The 20,709-nt window shown below is 41.9% G+C and overlaps 1 protein-coding gene across 2 annotated transcripts in view; it reads left to right on the plus strand.

Annotated features, from left to right (window-relative positions):
* Positions 1-20,709, plus strand: part of CYS1 (cystin 1) — a 45,859-nt gene that overhangs the window by 11,636 nt on the left and 13,514 nt on the right. The window lies entirely within an intron of this gene.

Genomic DNA, 20,709 nt, shown 5'->3' on the forward strand with positions numbered 1-20,709 from the left:
GTTACCCTGACTAATAATCTTCCTTTCTACACTCTCCTCCAAACCTCTCTTTCCTTTCAACCTGCAGAACTCCCTTTAGTATTTCTTGTGGGTAGGACTCTTGTTGATGATTTCTCTAAATTTCTGTTTGTTTGTTTTTTCTCTCAATTTTGAAAGAAAGTTTTGCTGGATACATATTCTTGGCTTTTTCTCTTTTGGCATGTTACCTGTGTCATACCACTGCCTTCTTAACTCCATGGTTTCAGATGAGAAGTAAGAACTTAATCTTATCTAGCACCCCTTATATATGATGGATCTCTTTGCTACTTTTAGGATTCTCTCTTTATTTTCTGTGTCTGAAAACCTGATTAGTATGTGTCTCAGAGTAGATATGTTAGGATTTATTCTCTTCGGAGTACATTGCACTTCCTGGACATGTACATCCCTGTCCCTCATAAGAGATGAGAAATTTTCAGCCATTATTTCCTCAAAGACTCCTTCTGCCCCTTTTATCTTCTCTTCCCCCTTCTGGGACACCCACAATGCATATGTTTCTGCATTTAATGCTGTCATTCAATGCCCGATTCTCTGCTCAATTTTCTCCATTTTTCTCTCTATCTGTTCTGTATGATTTCAGATATCCTATCTTCTCATTCACTAATTCTTACTTCTGTCTGTTCAAGTCTGCTATTGTATGATACTAGTATATTTTTAATTTCTTCTATTGTGCCTGTCATTACTGTAAGATCTGTTATTTTTTGTGTATATTTACAGTTTCTTCTGTGTATTCACTCAGTGTTGTCTTAATATCTTTTCCTTCTTCTACTTGAATTGATTTAGGAGATTTGTATGGACATCTTTGATTAGTTGTTCCAAATTCTGCATTTCCTTTGGCTTTTTAGTTTGTTACATTGAAACAGAAACATATCTTCCTATTTCTTAGTATGGCTTGTAATTTTTATTTTTATTTTTATTTTTATTTTATTTTTTATGTTTAAGCATCTGTTTATCTTCATGAGTTTACAGTGTTGGTCAGTTTCTCTCTCTTGCCTGGGGTTTTATTTTTGTTTGGCTTTGTGTTAAGACTCTTCTTTAACACTTGGTTCCACCTATTCTAAATCTTTAGGCTTGCCTGTGTTTAACTGAAAAAATAAAAGAAAAAAGGAGATGGACAAAAGGAAAAGAGAAATAAGGAAAAGTAAGAAAAAAGGAAGGTAAGGAAAGTAGAGATGAGAGGGGGAGAAATGGGTCTTCCTCTCAGGCCCCCAGTGTTGGGCTAGACTCCTCCTCACTGGGCACCTGTTCCTGCCATTGGCTGGGTACCTAGATGAGGAGAGAGAGGGAAAAAACAAAAACAAAAACAGTTCTCCCACTCAGGCCACCAGCATAGGCTAAGCTCTCCTTGCCAGCTACCCACTCCTGCCTTTCACCCACAGCCCCACCACTTCCTGGGCAGAGGGGAGGAAAAAAAAAAAAAGAACTGGACCTCCCTTTCAGGCCACTGGCATCTGGATAGGCCCTTCCTTGCCAGCCACCCACACTGATCTCCCCATGGCCCCACTGCTTCCCTAGTGCCTAGCTGCCCACCCCCCTTGCCAGCTACTTCTTTTAATCACCCAGCAGTCCTTTGGCTTCTCCTATGCCTGTCAAGCCTGCTTAGTTCCTTCTGCTTCTAGAGTAGGAATGCAGCCTGCTGTTTCCTATCCACCATCTTGGATCTCTTCTTTATTTTGTGGAGATAATTTTTCCAGATACAGAATTCTTGGTTGACAGTTCTTTCTCTAAGGACTTTATTTTATTTTATTTTTTTTTAAAGATTTATTTATTTATTTAATTCCCCCCCCCCTCCCCTGGTTGTCTGTTCTTGGTGTCTATTTGCTGCGTCTTGTTTCTTTGTCCGCTTCTGTTGTCGTCAGCAGCACGGGAAGTGTGGGCGGCGCCATTCCTGGGCAGGCTGCTCTTTCTTTTCACGCTGGGCGGCTTTCCTCACGGGCGCACTCCTTGCGCGTGGGGCTCCCCCACGCGGGGGACACCCTTGCGTGGCACGGCACTCCTTGCGCGCATCAGCGCTGCGCCTGGCCAGCTCCACACGGGTCAAGGAGGCCCGGGGTTTGAACCGCGGACCTCCCATATGGTAGACGGACGCCCTAACCACTGGGCCAAAGTCCGTTTTCCTCTAAGGACTTTAAATATTCCATCCTACTCTCTTCTGGCCTCCCTGGTTTCTTCTTTTTAAGCAACTGAATGGTTTATTAAGAATTAAATAACTATGGAATGTGATACAATACAAGTAAGACAGTTAAGACTGGTATAATAGTATAATCACACGAAACTAAATATCACTTCAAAAATCACAAGACAAAAAAAAAATAACAATTCCATCATGATAAAGTAGATATTTCATGCACAGTACAAAAAAAAATAAACCGCTCAAAACTCCCAAACCCCAACTAACAAAAAGCTATATGAAAATACTGCAATTCTATAACATATTAACCACAATAAAATCAATCATGGGAAAGCAGCACACTATTTAAGCAATGGATTAGATGAAATAACACAGATGGTAATATTGTAAACTCATAAACCATGGTGATTTTATATGACAAGCAATTCTAGAATCACTCATAGGGTGAGTAATACGGGCTAAATGCTGAGGGATAAAGGTATCCCTGTTATCTCATTATCTTCTAATTAGAAAAAATCTGGAAGCTTACAGAACTTGAAAAATTATATAAAATTTAGTGTAGTTCAATTGTATTTCAAGAAATGACTTTAGGGTCATATTTGCAACTGGAGAGCTGTATAAAAGCACTTCAAGGTCAGGATTTGACCTGTTAAATAACAATCACAATCTTTATCATAGCAACAATCCCAGATGTGCATTTACTACGATTAATTCTTACTCAGAACAGGAAACATAATTTTCTAGCATTTATGTACAAGTTACTGCAAAGGGCCATTTAATTCAGTGAATGAATAAAATGTAAAAAAATGGGACCTGGCACGAAGAGTGAAGGGGAATACCCTCATTTACAAAGACTTTATTGGGTTAAAAATTCTTCCTCCAATTTTGAGGGAGCTCATCAACAAAAGATTGTCAAGCTGTAATGTATCTCTGTACCAAGATGCTTTAGCATGCAAGAGATTGTTTGACTTTAGGAAATAGTCAGGAAGGACATTTTATGGGATAGCACTCCCCTCCATGTCTGCCAAACTGAACACAAACCTGATCACCAGGTAGTGCACAAACTGAAAGTGTAGTTCCAGTTGGGCATGATGTCATATGGCAACACAGGAGCAGGCAGCACGAGTCTCAAGGCACTTGCTCATTCAGGAGGCCAGGAGCAAACTGGGACAACTACCTTTTATAGTTCTGAGTCAGGTTTACCTCTGGTGTATGTATTGGCCACAAATCTAACAATAAAGTGAAGAAAAAACAACAGGACAAAAAACTACCCACTCCCATTTGCTATGGTTTTCCTTTAGATTTAAGGTCAATAGACACAGTGGGAACTATCCAGGATTACCCTCCCCACCTTTGAAACTTAACTTCCTATTTACATTCCATGAAAAGGACACCATAATTAAACAATGGCAGGATTTACCCTTTCTAAAATATAGGCATACTTGCTCTAATTTTCACAGAATGACAGTAGAAAATTTTCCAATATGAAACCCAGAGTTTGTGGCCTCTGTGGTTTCTGATGCATGTAATCTTCTGTTAATCTTATTGGGGATCCCTTGTATGTGATGAGTTTCTTCTCTCTTCTTGCTCTCAAAGTCTTCTTTGTCTTTGGATTTTGACAATTTTGTTATAATGTCTCTTGGTGTAGTACTCTTAGAATCTATCATGCTTGAAGTTAGTTGCGCTTCCTGGATGTGCATAGTCATGTCTTTCTTCAGATTTGGGAAGTTTTTTGCCATTATTTCTTCAAATACTTTTTCCTGCCCATTTTTCATTCACTTGTCTTTGGGAGTCCAGTGATGTATATATCAGCATGCTTAATGGTGTCCCCATGTTCCTCAGGCTCTGTTCATTCTTCTTCATTATTTTCCTACTGCTCCTCACACTGGATAATTTATATTGTCTTATCTTCAAGTTCTAATCCTTTCTTCTGTCTGTTCAAGTCTGCTGTTGAATCTGTCTAATGAGTTTTTCATTTCAGTTACTGTACTTTGTACTCCAAAATTTCTGTTTTGTTTCTTTTCATCATTTCCATCTTTGTTTTGTTCCAACAATGCTTTCCTAATTTCCTTTAGCTTTTTGTTTATGAATTCCTTTAGCTCATTAAACATATTTAAGACAATTGGTTTGAAGTTTGACTACTAGTTTCAATGTATGAGCTTCCTCAGGGAAGGTTTTGGCAAATTCTTTTTTCCTATATATAGGCCATTCTTTCCTCTTTGTGTTTTGTCATTTTTCTTGAGACCCAGACATTGAGTATTATATTTTTATTACTTTGGAAATCTAGTTCTCCCACTCCTTTGGGATTGATAGGGTTTTTGTCCTTCTTTTTGTTGAGGGCAGAAGCCATCAGCTTGTGACTTCTTTCCCAAACTGTTTTTGCTCCCTATTGGGGAATGGGAAGAGTACAGCGAAAAATTAAAAATAAGTACCCCTTCTTTAAGACTCATCTGCCACTTTTACCATAGTGGGGGTTGAAACACTGGCTGTCCTGAAAGCTGGATTCCCAGTGAACTGAGATAGGTGATCAAAAGTCGTGATTAGCAATCAGACCACACCTGGGATTTTGGGGGCCTAGGTCTTTATGCCCGCCCCGGCACTAGCAGGCTGCTCCCGGAGCCCAGGGTGTAGTCTGCCATGTGCTTGGGGGATGGGAATGAAATTCAGTGCTATTTACCTCAGTTTACCAGCCTCTTCCAGGTCATTCCTGGATGCTGTAAAGTGTTCCGCTAGACTCCAGAATTTCAAAATAGTTGATTCAGACAGTGCCAGTGAGTTCAATAGTTGTTTGAGTATAGGTTACTCTATTTCTGGAGCATCTACTCCACCATTTTCCCACAATTCTCCTCTCTTTCATGTACTTTTAAGTTTTCGTATATGTTCACTACAGAGATACTTGTGAAATCATTTAGCTTCATTGCAGATAATATGCATACTAATGAAGAAAGCGGGAGAAATTTGAGGGGCATCTGTTTTATGTTATTAGGTATTTCATATTCATGATCTCATTTTTTCCCTTCCAACAGTCCTTAGAGGTAAATATTACTTTCTCCATTTTACAAATGGGGCCATTTCATCCCAGAGAGTTTAATAACTTACCCAAAGTTACACTGTCAACAAATGGGGGGGTCAGAGTTTTTAGGCAGGTATGTCAGGTGCCAAACCCTAACTTCCCTTCATTATAGCACACTGCTGTGTTGTGCATTTAGGGTCTTCATCAAATGTTCCATGTCTTTTCCATTTTCCAAACGTTCAGATCACAAGGCAGATCCAACACTTTTAATGATTCTACCCATAATATGGTCCTTAACCTCTTCTGCATTTTTCTTTACTGCATGATTTTAAAATGTATTAATCTCTAATGCTCAAGGGCTCTGTTACTTTTATCTTGAGCACGCTTACCAAGAACTTTTATGTTATCTGTTAAAAGAACACCCTTCTTGTCCTCATAACACCGCTTGAGTGTTATTTTCAGCTGCCAATTTATTCATTTCTATGTTTATGTGCTTAGGGGTCATAAAAGTTTTACTAAAAGTTATGTAGGTTCTCAGTTAGTTACTATGTTATATCTCTAAATATATTTTATTTATCCATTTTATTTGAACATTTTCATGAGACCATTTGAGTGTGGATATTGCTGGTTGCATGAGGAGCCAAGACAGAAGAACAAAGATAGAAGTAGAAGAAAACTTTGAAAGAAGTTCATTCTTTTACCAGCTTTAATTTTATGAAGCAGAAAGCTTTGCATTCTACTTATAATCACTCAAAAATTCTTCCAGATATGGAAAATATATGCCGAGTAATAGCCACTGTTTATTAAGGGTATTCTAAGAGACAGCTCTTTCCATATGCTATCTTACTTAATCCTTGCCTTAACCCTTTGGAATAGGAATTCCTCCCCAAACTCCATTTAAGCTTGAAAGGACTCAATCCAAGTCTTTCAGACTATAAATTCCCTATACTATGCTTTGTATGACAGTAGAATTCCAAATCAGTTGCTTTGCTCAGTTTTTCTCAGGTCCCCATTCACCTTGGCCTAGCTTGAACAGGTCCTAGAAGTCATGGGTAAATCACTGTGCTGTCAAACACAGAAAGGTTATGCTATTCACCAGAAGTTTCACTTGTCCTGCTTGTTGTCTCCAATAACAAAATGAAAGTTACTCTCACTAAGAGCAGTTTTAAAATAAAAACGTGTCTATGTTATCTTTACTTTCTGATTATAAAGGGATAAATGTTTATTGTAGAAAATTGGAAAAACAGAAGTATATTTTTAAAAGGAAATAAAAAGTTCTCATAGCTTACCTCTCACAGACATTACTGATATTTTGATTTACTTACCTCTGGTCTTTTCTATGTCTCTTTCCCTATGTATCTTTTATGCAGTTAGAGCATAGTATATATATACAATTTATATCATTCTTTTCTTTAGCATTCTAAGATAAGATGCATTTCTCCCATTAGTGGCCTCAAAATATGCCCAGTGTATAGAGGTACTGTTGTTTAATCCCCCATTATGAGATATTAAGGCTAGTTCCAGGTTGTTGTGTTTTTGCCAATGTTGAGACTTTTAAAAATATTTTAAAGGCAAAAGCAATATTGTATCATTAACAACCTGAAAATCAAGTACTCCTCTCTTAACCTAGTGATTTTCATGTCACTTGTTCTCTTCTAGTTCTTCATAGATCTCTATAAAGAACTGGAAGAGGACAAGAGACATAAAAACAACTGATAAGCTTATATATATAATTTTTATATAATTGAAAATATAATACTACAGATTTGATTTTATATTTTTCTACTTGTGTCTCATAAGCAGCTTTCCACAGTGCTGCATAATCTTAATTATTATGTTAATGAATGCAAAATATTCCTCAAATTCATGTATTTGAGTCACTAAACCATTTCCTATTACTGTTTTGGATTAATTTTTAACTCTGAGTCTGTACAGACTTAGGTACCCAAGGCAGGATTTCTTTACCAAAAGTCAGTGGAACTTTAAAATCAGCAGACTTGTAGGGGGATGTTTAAAACTCAAAACTATTTAGGGTGGGAAAATTATATGAGAAAAGGATTTGTGATTCAATAAGTTACTTAATCAAGTTGTGGCTTTTAAAAATGTAGCATTGTGTCTATCAATCAATGGTCTATTAACCAGGAAAATATATTGTGGAATATCTATTCGTTCAGCATGTTTTTGAGTACCAGGAACTGTGTTAGGTGCTGGTAATACATAAGTGAAAAAAAACCAGACCTCTGTTTACATTCTGGTAAGACCAAGGGCAAACAAAAATCGTAAGAAAAAAGCAGAAGGGGGAATGGGGAGAGCAGAAAAGGGATCAGCAAGTCAAAGGCCCTGGGTGGGAGCCTGCTAGGTGAGTTTACAGAGCAGCCAACTGGGCAGTGTCTGGAGTGGAGTGAGCAAGGTAGTGAGAAGTGGGAAATGAAGCGGTAGCCTATTGTTTGAACAGATAGCGTTAGGCTTTGGGCTTTTGCTTTGAATGAGGTGGGAAGCTACTGGAGGATTTTCAATAGAGGAATGATAGGATCTCATGTTTGAAGGGTCACTTTGGCTGTTGTATTGAGGATAGACCAGGGGAGGGGCAGAAGGGCACAAGTTGGAAAGCTGGGAGACCAGTTGGGAGGCCACTGCAGTAACCTCAGCAAGAGGTGATGGTGGTCTCTACCAGTGTGTTAGTGGGGAAGTGGTGAGAGGCGATTGGCTTATGGTCATATGTTAAAGTTGGAGACAACATTATTTGCTGATGGATTGGCTGTGGGATGTGTGAAAAAGAAAGGAATAAAAGGTGACTCCAGAGTTTTTGGCTTCAGTTGGAAGGACATAGTTGCCCTTAACTGACTTGGGAAATGTGGAAGAGGCAGGTTTGGAGTGTCATTAATCAGGAATTCAGTACTGAGTATGGTAAAATTAGGGATGCTATTTGACATCCAAAAAGAGATGTCAAGTAAATAGATTTATATAAGAGCTTGTCTTTCAAGGAAGAAGTTGTGTTTGGAGTTATGAATTTGGGAACGCTCAGAACATAGGAGGATTTAAACCCATGAGATCAGATTGGATCACCAATAATAATGATGATAGTTAATACTTAAAAAGCACTGACTATGTACTAGGCACCCTTCTGCGGCTTTATATAAACTAATTAGAAGCCAAAGACTTAACACTGCGAAGGGGATATTCTTAAGGACAACCTAAAAGGAACAACCAGTAAAGTGGGAAGAAAACCAAGAGAATCAGGTGCCATGGAAGCCAAGGGAGGAGAACGTTTCAAGAAGCAGGGAGTGATCAGCTGTTGGAAAGACTGCTGATGGTAAGATGAAGATTGAGAACTGACTGTTGGATTTAGCCACCTGAAGGTCACTAGTGCCCTGCTAAGAGCTGTTTCAGTGGAGTGATGGTGAAAAGTCTGATGGGCTCGGTTGGGTTCTTTTTTTTTTTTTAAAGATTTATTTATTTAATTCCCCCCCCCCTCCCCCAGTTGTCTGTTCTCCTGTGTCTATTTGGTCGTCTTGTTTCTTTGTCTGCTTCTGTTGTCGTCAGCGGCACGGGAAGTGTGGGCGGCGCCATTCCTGGGCAGGCTGCACTTTCTTTCGCGCTGGGCGGCTCTCCTTACGGGGTGCACTCCTTGCGCATGGGGCTCCCCTACGCGGGGGACACCCCTGTGTGGCAGGGCACTCCTTGCGCGATCAGCACTGTGCATGGGCCAGCTCCACACGGGTCAAGGAGGCCTGGGGTTTGAACCACGGACCTCCCATGTGGTAGACAGACGCCCTAACCACTGGGCCAAATCCGTTTCCCATTGGTTGGGTTCTTGAGAAAATAGGAGGAAAGGAATTGAGTGTAGTCAACTTTTTCAGGAAGGTTCTTTTTTAGCAGTGCAGCAGTTGTGGATGCACTGGATGACGTAAGGGTGGCTCTATTAGAATACTGAATGAAAATGAACCATAAAATCTCAGTCCCAGGATGGGCTGAATAAGTTTTTGAATATTAAATATGCTAGTGAAATTTGAAGACACCCTTCAAGAGGAAATTTTGTGAACATTGGCATATAGTTAGTGGTGGGCTCTATGCAAGAGTATAAGATTGCTAAGAGAGTCTATGGGTGGGTTGGAGAAGAATGCTTAATCTGGAACCTGGAATACATTTGAACTAAAGGGAGACTCTTCAGAAGATGTACAAAAACAGTTAGATTTTTAAATGCTGGGTGTACAGTGCCTGGAGATGGGAGCAGGACCATGCCTTCTCAGAGGTCTCTCTCCTCTCTGGTTCCTGGGTGTTGGCTGTTGTAATGACTGGAAGCCTGTAAGGATTAGAAGTAGTGTCACGGTGCCTTGCCCTGGTGTTGGGCTTCAGTGATTGCTGTTAAGTGCTGGATATAGGAAGTGAAAGGATGAAATGCATAGGATGTGGCTGGAGCAAGGCTGGACATGTACTCTCTGAGAGAAATGCTGAGCTGAGGTGGGTTAAAGCTGTATGTATCCCAGAAAAGCATGTCCTTAACTCTAATCCATCCCTTTGAGTGTAAACCCATTGTAAGTAGGAACTTTTGAGGAGGTTACTTCAGTTAATGTATGTCCCACCTCAGTCAGGATGCATCTTAATCCTAGTACTGGAGTCCTTTATGAACAGAGGGAATTCAGACATGAGAGAGAATGACACAGGAAATGAAACTGAAAGGGAACCCAGGAGAGAAGGAAGAGACCAGGAGACACCGCCATGTGCCTTGCCACGAAATCGCCAGCAGCTGATCTTAGGGAAGAAAGCATCACCTGATGATTTGGACATTTTCTGGGCCTCAAAAGTGTAAGCTAATAAATTCCCATGGTTTAAGCCACCCTCTTTCGTGGTATTTGCTGGAGCAGCCTAAGAAACTAAAACCGATGCTAAGTAGAAATTTTTTTAGCACAGGAGCTTTGAATTTTTAGCATAGGAGCTGGGACAGGCCCTAAGTAGAGATTAGTGAGGAGGGTCAGTGCAGTGGTTTGAGCAGAACAGCGGTTTTTTGGTACCTAAATGCCACCCCTTCTCTGTGAGCCCATTACTCAGCAACAAAAGTAGCCCCCAGCCTGGCTACCAATTCAGATTTCCACTGAACTCTGCCTCTTGGTAGCCAGAATCCAGTGGACATTTCCAGGTCCCTTGTAATTGCTTTCCATTTTTAGCTGTAGATTATTAGAACTGGAAGGATCCTTAGAGATGATCCAGTCCTACCTACCTATTTTTCATCTGAGGCCTTTGGGACCTAGCAAGGTGATAGCGCCAGTTCCTACAGCAAGGTTACAGTTTAAGCTGGAGTGTCTGCTGCCCAGTGCAAGGGTGTCACAGTCCATCATCTCAGACAACCAGTGGGGTCAGGTGGAGGAAGCACAGGTCTTGTGCATCAGGCAGACTGCAGTCCATCCCATGCCAGCTTGGTCAAGCCTCTTGAACTCTGAGTCTAAATAGGTACTCAATAAATGTTCGTTAAACAGAAGTTTAATAGAAGGATTAAATGAGAATATATGTGCAAGTGCTTTATAAATTGATAAAACTCTTTAAATATAATTTGTTGTTATTTTCTTCCAATCCTACCCCCTTTAGTTTCTCCAATTCTCCCATGCCCTCCTTCTTTGTGGCTTTGGAAACATTTTCCTGAATGGAGGTGGGAGACCTAGGACTGGCAGTCCCAAGAGCCAGAAGCATATTTCTCCAGAGCCTCTTATTTTTTCCACATAACTTTTTAAAAATTTATTGAAGTATATTACTCATACATAAACAATAAGTATATAGTAATAGTTATGAACTTACAAAACAAACATACATAACATCATAAGGGCTCTTATACACCCTACCACCAATACCTTGCATTGTTGATAAACATTTTTAGGTAATGATTAAAGAGTATCTTCAAAATATTACTACAACCAAAGTATTTTCTCCCAACCTGACCTATTTTTAAAAATTTTTATATCATTTATACATGAACATATATAAACAATAAGTGTATAGTGAAAGTTGTGAAGTTAAAAGCAAACATGCATAACATCATACAGGGGTCCCATACATTAACCCACCACCAACACCTTGCATTGTTGTGAGACGTTTGTTACAAATTATGAAAGAATATTGTCAAAGTTTTACTATTAATTATAGTCCCTATGTTACATTTGGTATATTTTTCTTTCAACCCACTGTATTATTATTTTTTAAATATATTTTTTGATAGAAGTTGTAAACTTACAAAACAATTATGGACATAGGAGAATTCCCAAATAATACCCCTTTATCAATACACCACAGCATGGTGGAACATTTGTTACAGATTATGAGATATCATCTGATTATTACCAGATCCATAGCACACATTTGGCACACTTTTTCCATGCTTCCCCATTATCAACATGGTACATCTTTGGCATAGATGCTTGATTACATTATTACTGTTAACCACAGTCCATAAGTCACTCAAGTTCTATTTTTCCCATACTTCTCCACATTCCTACCACCCTACAATAGTGATGTACATTTTCTCTAGTTTACAAAAGACACTCTGGCATCTGTACCATCAACCACAATTCTCATCCACCTCTAGGTTTGCTGTGCTATTTAGTCTGTAAATTATTCTCTAGCTTTCTGTCAATTGGCACTTACATCCCTAGACTACCATTTTCAGCCACATCCCCATTTATAAACCAGCTGTTACTCACTATATAAATCAACTCTGTACATTTCTTTTATAATAAAGCTAATTAAAACTTCTACATAGATTAAACATCTGTAGTCCATCTCAGTCCTCTTCTTAGCTCCTTTAGGAATCTATCACCTACCACCAGGTCTTGGAAATATTTTCCTACATTTTCTTCTAGAAATTTTATGGTTCTCACTTTTCTATTTAGGCTTTTTGATCCATTTTTAGTTAATTTTTGTATAAGGTGTGAGATAGGGGTCATTTTCGTTCTGTAGCTATGGCACCATTTGTTGAATGGACTGTTCTGCCTGAGCAGTGTGGGTTTGACAGGCTAGTCAAAAATCACTTGACCATAGATATGAGGGTCTGTTTCTGAACCATAATTCAGTTCCATTGGTTTATGTGTCTGTCTTTATGCAAGTGCCATGCTGATTTTACCACTGTAGCTGGGTAATATGATTTAAAGTCCAGAAATGGGAGTGTATTAATCAGTCAAAGGGGTACTGATGCAAAATACCAGAAATCAGTTGGTTTTTATAAAGAGTATTTATTTGGGGTAGAAGCTTACATTTCCCAGGCCATAAAGCTTAAGTTACTTCCCTCACCAAAGTCTTTTGCCACATGTTGGAGCAAGATGGTTGCCTACATCTGCCAGGACTCAGCCTTCCTGGGTTCCTCTCTTCCCAGGGCTTGCTTATTTCCAGGCTCAGTTGCTCTTGTTACCTCCACAAGGTCAGCTGTAGACTATGAGGCTCTCTAGGCTTTGCCTCTCCACAAGGCCAGCTGTAAACTTTCAGGCAAACAGCTCTGTCTCTCTCCCTGGGCTTCTGCTGTGTCTAAGGAGCTGTCTCTATTCTTCTTTGTTCTTCTCCTGTGTGTTCACTTCCTGGGCTCCAACTCAAAACTCCAATATCAAAACTCCAATTTGTCCTTTGCCATGCCTTTTATCTGTGAGTTCCCACCCACCACGGGGTGGGGACTCAATGCCCTATTGATGTGGCCCAATCAAAGCCCTAATCATAATTTTTTTTTTTAATTTTTTTATTTTTTATTGACTTTGTAATAATATTACATTAAAAATATATATGTGAGGTCCCATTCAACCCCACCCCCCCACCCCCCCTCTCCCCCACCCCCAACAACACTCGTTCCCATCATCATGACACATCCATTGGATTTGGTAAGTACATCTTTGGGCACCTCTGCACCTCATATACATTGGTTCACATCATGGCCCATACTCTCCTCTATTCCATCAAATGGGCCCTGTGAGGATTTACAATGTCCGGTGATTACCTCTGAAGCACCATCCAGGGCAGCTCCATGTCCCGAAGACGCCTCCACCTCTCATCTCTTCCTGCCTTTCCCCATACCCTTTGTCCATTATGTCCACTTTTCCCAATCCAATGCCACCTCTTCTATGTGGACATTGGATTGGTTGTGTCCATTGCACCTCTATGTCAAGAGGAGGCTCAGCCTAATCATAATTTAATCATGCCCAGGTACAGACCAGTTTATAAACATAATCCAGTACCTAATTTTGGAACTCATAACTCTATCAAACTGCTACAGAGAGTCCTCCAGCTTCACTTTTCCTTTTTAAGATGTTTCTAGCTATTCAGGACTCCTTACACTTCCAAATAAATTTGATAATCATGTTTCCATTTATTTAAAAAATGGTGGTGGCATTTTTATCAGGATTGTATTGAATTTGTGTATCAATTTGAGTAGAATTGACAACTTAATGATACTTAGTCTTCCAATCTGTAAGCATGGAATGCTTTTCCAATTATTTAGGTCTTTTTTAAATTTCTTTTACAATGAGTTGTAGTTTTCTGAATAAAGTGCTTTACATCATTGGTTAAGTTTATTCCAAATATTTGGGTTTTAGCTGTCATATTTTATTTTTACCACTATTTTGATGCTTTTAGTTACTTTTACTGATACCATCTTCATTTCTAGAGTCTCTTCCAGGCTTCTCTCCTGTCTTTTCTTTTCAGGCTGTAGCATACCCTTTAGTATTTCCTGCAAAGGTGCTCTCTTGGTTCCAAACTCTCTGTTTCTGTTTACCGTGAATATTCTAAACTCACCCTCATTTTTTAAAAAGATTTATTTATTTATTTATTTCTCTCCCCTTCCCCTCCACCCCCACCCCAGTTGTCTGTTCTTTGTGTCTATTTGCTGCATCTTCTTTGTCCACTTCTGTTGTTGTCAGCGGCACGGGAATCTGTGTTTCTTTTTGTTGCGTCATCTTGCTGTGTCAGCTCTCTGTGTGTGCGGCACCATTCCTGGACAGGCTGCACTTTCTTTCCCGCTGGGCGGCTCTCCTTATGGGGCACACTCCTTGCACGTGGGGCTCCCCTACACGGGGGACACCCCTGCATGGCACAGCACTCCTTGCGTGCATCAGCACTGCGCATGGGCCAGCTCCACACGGGTCAAGGAGGCCCGGGGTTTGAACCGTGGACTTCCCATGTGGTAGACGGATGCCCTAACCACTGGGCCAAGTCTGCCACCTGTCACCCTCATTTTTGAAAGACAATCTTGCTGGATATAAGGTTCTTGGCTGCAAGTTTTTCTCTTGCAGTATCTTAAATATATCGCTGTTGTCTTGCCTCCATGGTTTCTGATAAGAAATTGGCACTTAATCTTATTGGGTATCCCTTATATGTTTTACATTGCTTTTCTTTTGCTGCTCTCTGAATTCTCTCTTTGTCTTTGGCATTTGACATTCTGATTAGGATGCATCTCAGAGTTGGTCTGTTTGGATTTATTCAGATGGGAGTATGTTGTGCTTCTTGGACATGGATATCTAGGTCCTTCAATAGAGTTGGAAATTTTCTACCATTATTTCTTCAAATATTCCTTCTGTCCCTTTTCCCTTAACCTACTTCTGGGACACCCATGACACATACGTTTGCACATCTCTAGCTGTCATTTAATTCCCTGAGACCTTGTTCAATTTTTTCCTTTCTTTTCTTCATCTGTTCTTTTGTATGTTTACTCTTAGAAGCCATTTTTTCAAGCTGAACAATCCTTCCTTCTGCCTCCTCAAATCTGCTATTATATGATTCCAGTGTATTTTTTATTTCATTTATTGTACCTTTCACTCCCATAAGATCTGCTATTTTTCTATGTATGCTTTCAAATTCTTTGTGCTCATCCAATGTCTTCTTAATATCATTAATCTCTTTAGCCATCTCATTGAATTTATAAGGAGATTTGTTTGAACATCTATGATTAGTTGTCTCAACTCCTTTATGTCATCCGGAGGATTATTTTGTTCCTTTAACTGGGTCATAGGATTGTAATTTTTTGTTGGTGTCTTGGCATCTGGATTACTAAAGTATTTATTCTACATGCAGTTTCTCTCTTTAGGCTTTCTTGCCCATTCTCCCTTGCTGGTGGATGTAGTTGGTGTTATAAGCTGTGGAGGCTCAAGCTGCCCACATTGCCCCAGGAACCAGTGAAGCTTCTCCCACCTTTCTCCTTTGCCAGGGGTAGAAACAGAGCCACAGCTGTGTGTAATAGTCCAAGTCATGCCGGCCTAGACTGTAATTGCCCAGAGAGACTGATGAAGCTTCACGCCCCTTTCTCCCCGACCTGGGGCATGGATGTAGCTGGAGGTGTTGGCAGTAACCTATGCTGTATGGGTCCAAGATGAACGCAGATGTCCTGATAGACTTCTGACTATTCAGTCTGTGCTAGCCAAATGCACCTGCAGTTACCCAGGGAGGCTGGTACAGGACCCGCCAGCTTCCTCCCTGCTAGAGGTGGGGCTGAAGCCTAGTCTAGGACTGCAGGCCAATCTGGGAGAAAGAAACTGGTCCCTAATGCCACCGTGATTTTCAGTCAACCTGGCTTCCCTTATGCTTGGAGGCAGTGTCAAAATGGTGGATACTGGCCTCTTTCTGACTTGGCCAATTTCAAACTATAGCTGTTCTTAGGGTGGTACTGTAGCCAGCCAAGTCTGCTGATCAGTTGCTGAAATCAGTGGCCAACTGTCTCTTCCTCCCCTGTTTTTGGGAAATGGAGCTTCCATTTCCAGTCACAGAATAGCTCCTGGGGCGGCTTGAGCTACCAAAGTAGGATGTTTACTGGCTTCCTCAGCATGGCCTATAGTTTCCAGAAAGGCTGGCACAGGCCTCCCAACTTCCTCCCTGCTGGTGGTTGCACTGGGGCTTAGGCTAGAGCTGCAACCTTATCTGGATGGAGAGAAGCCAGTCCCTACTGGGATTTTTAGTCTGCCCTGCTTCCCCTCATGCCAGGCGCAGAGTTAAGATGGTGGCTTCTGGCCTCTTTCTGACTTGGACAGGTTCAAACTTTAACTGTTCTTGGATTATGCTTTAAGCCTGCTGAAGTTACTAATCAATAGCTGAAGCTGGTGCCCAATTGTCTCTTCCTTCCCTGTTTTTGGGAGGTGGAATTTCCAGTTCCAGCCACAGAGAGCTCCCAAGCGCCGTCAGGGGAGGATGGGCACTGGCCTCGAGGGTGTGGAGTGCTGTACTCACAAATCTTCTCTGCAGATGGGCAGTCTCCTTCCATTCTTTCAAGGATATTGCAGGATGCTCTTCTGGTCTCCTGGAGCCCCCAAACAGGTGCTTTAGATAGCTCTGGGTGATTAACTGCCCTGTAGCACAAGATGACTCTAGCACCTCCTTACTGTGCTGCCATCTTGCTGGTTGTCTTCACATTAGTTTTTTTGTGTGTGTGAGGCCAGGTTAGATTTAATAGAATCCATTATAAGAAATAGATTGTATACCAACATTTATAAAGGTAAATACTAATTCTAATATAATAGACAGTAATTATAACATAATTCTAATTTTTATATTAAAGGCCTAACTATTGAACATAATAATCTTGAAGAATGAAATAAATTATTGGTTTAGTTAATTAATTTCAATTTAGGTCATAATTCTTTCTGGATAATCAAATTCCTATTTGGGAATTCTTCACATCTTAAGGGAATGAATTATTGCAGATAATAATAACCAACTCGTAATATTATGAGGCACTTTTTTATTGTAAATGTTTTTTTTAAGTATACTATCAATGGTATTCAGTATAATCACATTAGTAATGCATTCATCACTTTGATCATTATTAGAGCATTTTCATTATTCCAATAATAGTAATAATAAACAAAAAATGCATCACCTCTCCATCTCTGTGTGTCCCTTGTCATATATATCTGCTATTCTGTTTCTTTTTCTCTAGTATATGTGTATTTATATTTTTAAAAAATAGTCTTATATGTGCAATATCACCCATATTCATATTTTACATGAGGTTTCTCTATGTTATACAGTCCCATGTTACATTTTTTAGCTTTCTTTCTAGTAATATACATGACTTTAGACTTACCCTTTCAACCAGTCATACCCATATAGTAGGTGTGCTTTCACCATTTCTATTCATTTCCAAAGATTTACAAACTTTTTACCAATTCTGCACATATTAACCCTCAGTTTTCCATTCTCTACCCTCATTCCAGAGCCTCTTTTCGAAAAACAAATCGATGGTTCCTTCATTTTAGGAACATGAAACAGCCCTCACATGCAGAGGCCTAGTACCCCTTTCAGCTTTTTGCCTTAGAAACCATTAAATGGAGCTTCTAAATGGGTTAGGGAGATGGGCAAGATGGCGGCTGAGTGAACATCCCTGTTAGAGTCTTCTGCAGGGAATCGGCTGGGCGGCGTTGGAGACTCTTTGGGACCGGATTGTTTCGGGATTTTTGCTGGTCCGGAGGTGTCTGGACATCGATTTGGAGGGAAGGTAACAGAGAGGATTCATCTGTGAAATATACACGGAGATCCCAGCTACCTGTAGAGGATTCCCTTCTTGGGTAGGCGGAGACGAGGCATCTAGCCCCGCTCGGTGGGGCTGAGCCAGGCCGGGCCGCAGCGGCGGACGCCGGAGCGGGGCCGGGCGGGGCCGAGCCAGGCCGCGGTAGGTAGCATTTGGAGCCGGGCGGGGCCGGTGCAGGCCCCGGCTGCGGGCCGCGGTAGCGCTTGGAGCCGGGCGGGGCCGGTGCAGGCCCCGGCTGCGGGCCGCGGTAGCGCTTGGAGCCGGGCGGGGCCGGTGCAGGCCCCGGCTGCCGGCCGCGGTAGCGCTTGGAGCCGGGCGGGGCCGGTGCAGGCCCCGGCTGCCGGCCGCGGTAGCGCTTGGAGCCGGGCGGGGCCGGTGCAGGCCCCGGCTGCCGGCCGCGGTAGCGCTTGGAGCCGGGCGGGGCCGGTGCAGGCCCCGGCTGCGGGCCGCGGTAGCGCTTGGAGCCGGGCGGGGCCGGTGCAGGCCCCGGCTGCGGGCCGCGGTAGCGCTTGGAGCCGGGCGGGGCCGGTGCAGGCCCCGGCTGCGGGCCGCGGTAGCGCTTGGAGCCGGGCGGGGCCGGTGCAGGCCCCGGCTGCGGGCCGCGGTAGCGTTTGGAGCCGGGCGGGCCCGGGTCAGGCCACGGCGGGTACGGAGCCGGGCAGGGCCGGTCCAGGCCGCGGTGGCGGGAGGTGGACGCCGGAGCCGGCTGGGCCGCTGTAGCGAGCGGAGCTGGGCGGAGCCAGGCCAGGCCAAGGCGGCGTGAGGAGCCGGGCAGAGCCGGTCCAAGCCTCCGCGGCGGGCGGAGCCGGGCCTGCGGAGGGGTTTCTGGTTTTTTTTTGTTTTGTTTTTTTTTTTTTTTTTTTTTTTTTTTTTAATTTTACTTAATTTTTTTTTTTGAGCATCTGCAGTACCGGGGAGTTCGTGGGCCCTGGGCGGCCTATTGGGGGTTTGTGGGAAGGGAGGTGCTTGCAGACCCATTTGGGCAGACAGACGGGGGGGTTTTAGGGCAAAGCGGGGGGAAGTTGTTGTTTTAGATAGTGTTGCAATTGTGACACGTGTGTACCTGTATCTCTCTTCTCCCTATCCGTTCCCCACCGTTTGCCCATCCTCTTTTTCTTTCTTCCTTTCTTCTTGCCTTTCTTTTTTCTTTATTATAATTAGTTTTTTTTTTTTTTTCGGTTTTCTCTTTCCCTCTTGTCCCTCATCTTCCACTTATTTTTACTTTAATTCAAGTATACAATAGGTGCTACAGGGAACACCTCACATTTGCTGGGTTTTCCCATCCTCCACTGCCTCATTTCTGTGTGAACTGATTTAGGCTACCTACACTATCCCCCTTCCCCTGCATCTTGATATCCACTATCATCTACTGTCTCTCCTATATTCCACCCCCCACCTCCCGTTCTTTGATCCACAAAGTGTCTAACTCTTAATTTCTAATACCTTTGTTCTGTTTTCTGTCTATTATCCACTCTTGAAACTATTACCTTTCTTTTCTTTTTCCCTCTCTCATGAAAACAATAGCTGTGTAGTTCATACCATATTCCTCCCAAATTCAGTCATCAACTTCATAAAAGGTACTCTACCTACAGCTATAACTCTATACAATCTACATGAATCTAACCTCCATCCTTCCAGATCTCATATTCCTGCTTTATTAACATACATCACCAATACAACTTTACACTTTTCCCTTGCTTACACAATTGCCTTTCCCCAACACTAATACTTTCCTCTAAAGTGAACTTAACCAACAACAAGTAACTAGAATAAGAAGAAAAAAGTGACAAAGAGAAGATATAAATGGGTTAGGGAAGGCTTAGAGAGAACAGTGCCCTTTAGTGGCAAGCAGGCTGCACCTGCGGTGCCCCCCACGTGTCCAGTCCCAGACCTCAGAGCTGGCAAGTTTTCAATGGGTACATCACACAGATGGACCAAGTCACCACCCACTGAAGCCTGCTTGGAACTAAGCATTCAAACCACCTCTCCCTCCTGATCGTTTTTACATAAACCCTTGAGTCTCTTCTGCAGAATCCCTGTGGAGGAAATAAAATCCCCTCATTACCTGTATGTAAGTACTTTACAGTTTACAAAGCTCGGTCATGTACAACTTGTGCTCATGAGAAGAGTTCTACATTGGTGGTTTGGAGCCCTGAATTCTGGGATATTGCTTTCCAACAAGTCCCCTCAGGGCCTGGTTTCTCATCTATAAAAGCATAAAATTGGGCCCAATGATCACAAAGGGCCTTTTGGGCTCTGAATTTGTATAATTTAGCATTAGTTTATTTGATTCTCGTCACAATTTTATGAGACCGGTAAGTCATTTTGGCATGGAAAAACTGAGCTCTCCGAAAGTGGAGCAGCATGTCTGAACACATACAGCCAGTAAAAGGTATTTCCAAGAGGCAAACAAGATGTTGAAATGCCACATCTAGACTTTATTGGCCTTACTATAAGACCTAGCATCGTCCACAGGAATCAGTGTTTCTTGAGTGATGGGGAATTATTTTTTCTCTTCCTTATTCTTTTTAGGAGGATTGAACCCAGGACCTCATCCATGGGAAGCAGGCACTCAACCACTGAGCTACATCTGGTCCCCAGTAAGAGTTGTTTTTTTCGTTTGTTTTTTGCTTTTAGGAGGTATCAGGGATTGAACCCAGGACCTCATCCATGGGAAGCAGGCACTCAACCACAGAGCTACATCCACCCCCCCTTCCCTTATTTTATTTTTTTGAGGTACCAGAGCCCCTTATTCTTGAAGCAGGTTCTTATATGAGAAGACTGTGCACCCTGTCAGCAGAATCATTCATTTACACAACAAGCATTTTGAGCCCTGGACATGTCTCTTAGGAGTTGGAGTGGTAGGCTGTGTGCCCAGAATGTCACACCGGTGGTCCCTGGAAGCTGTGCTTGGGGAGATAGAGGAGGGGGAGATGCACAGCAAGGAGGTAGGCTTTTGACAGGGCCTTTACTGGGTATTAGATGAATCAAGAGACTGATTCTGTGATAATAACTTTGTGGTTATGGGTTGTTGGAGGTGCATACTGT

Source organism: Dasypus novemcinctus, chromosome 25, assembly GCF_030445035.2.
Source record: "Dasypus novemcinctus isolate mDasNov1 chromosome 25, mDasNov1.1.hap2, whole genome shotgun sequence".
Taxonomy (NCBI): Eukaryota; Metazoa; Chordata; class Mammalia; order Cingulata; family Dasypodidae; genus Dasypus; species Dasypus novemcinctus.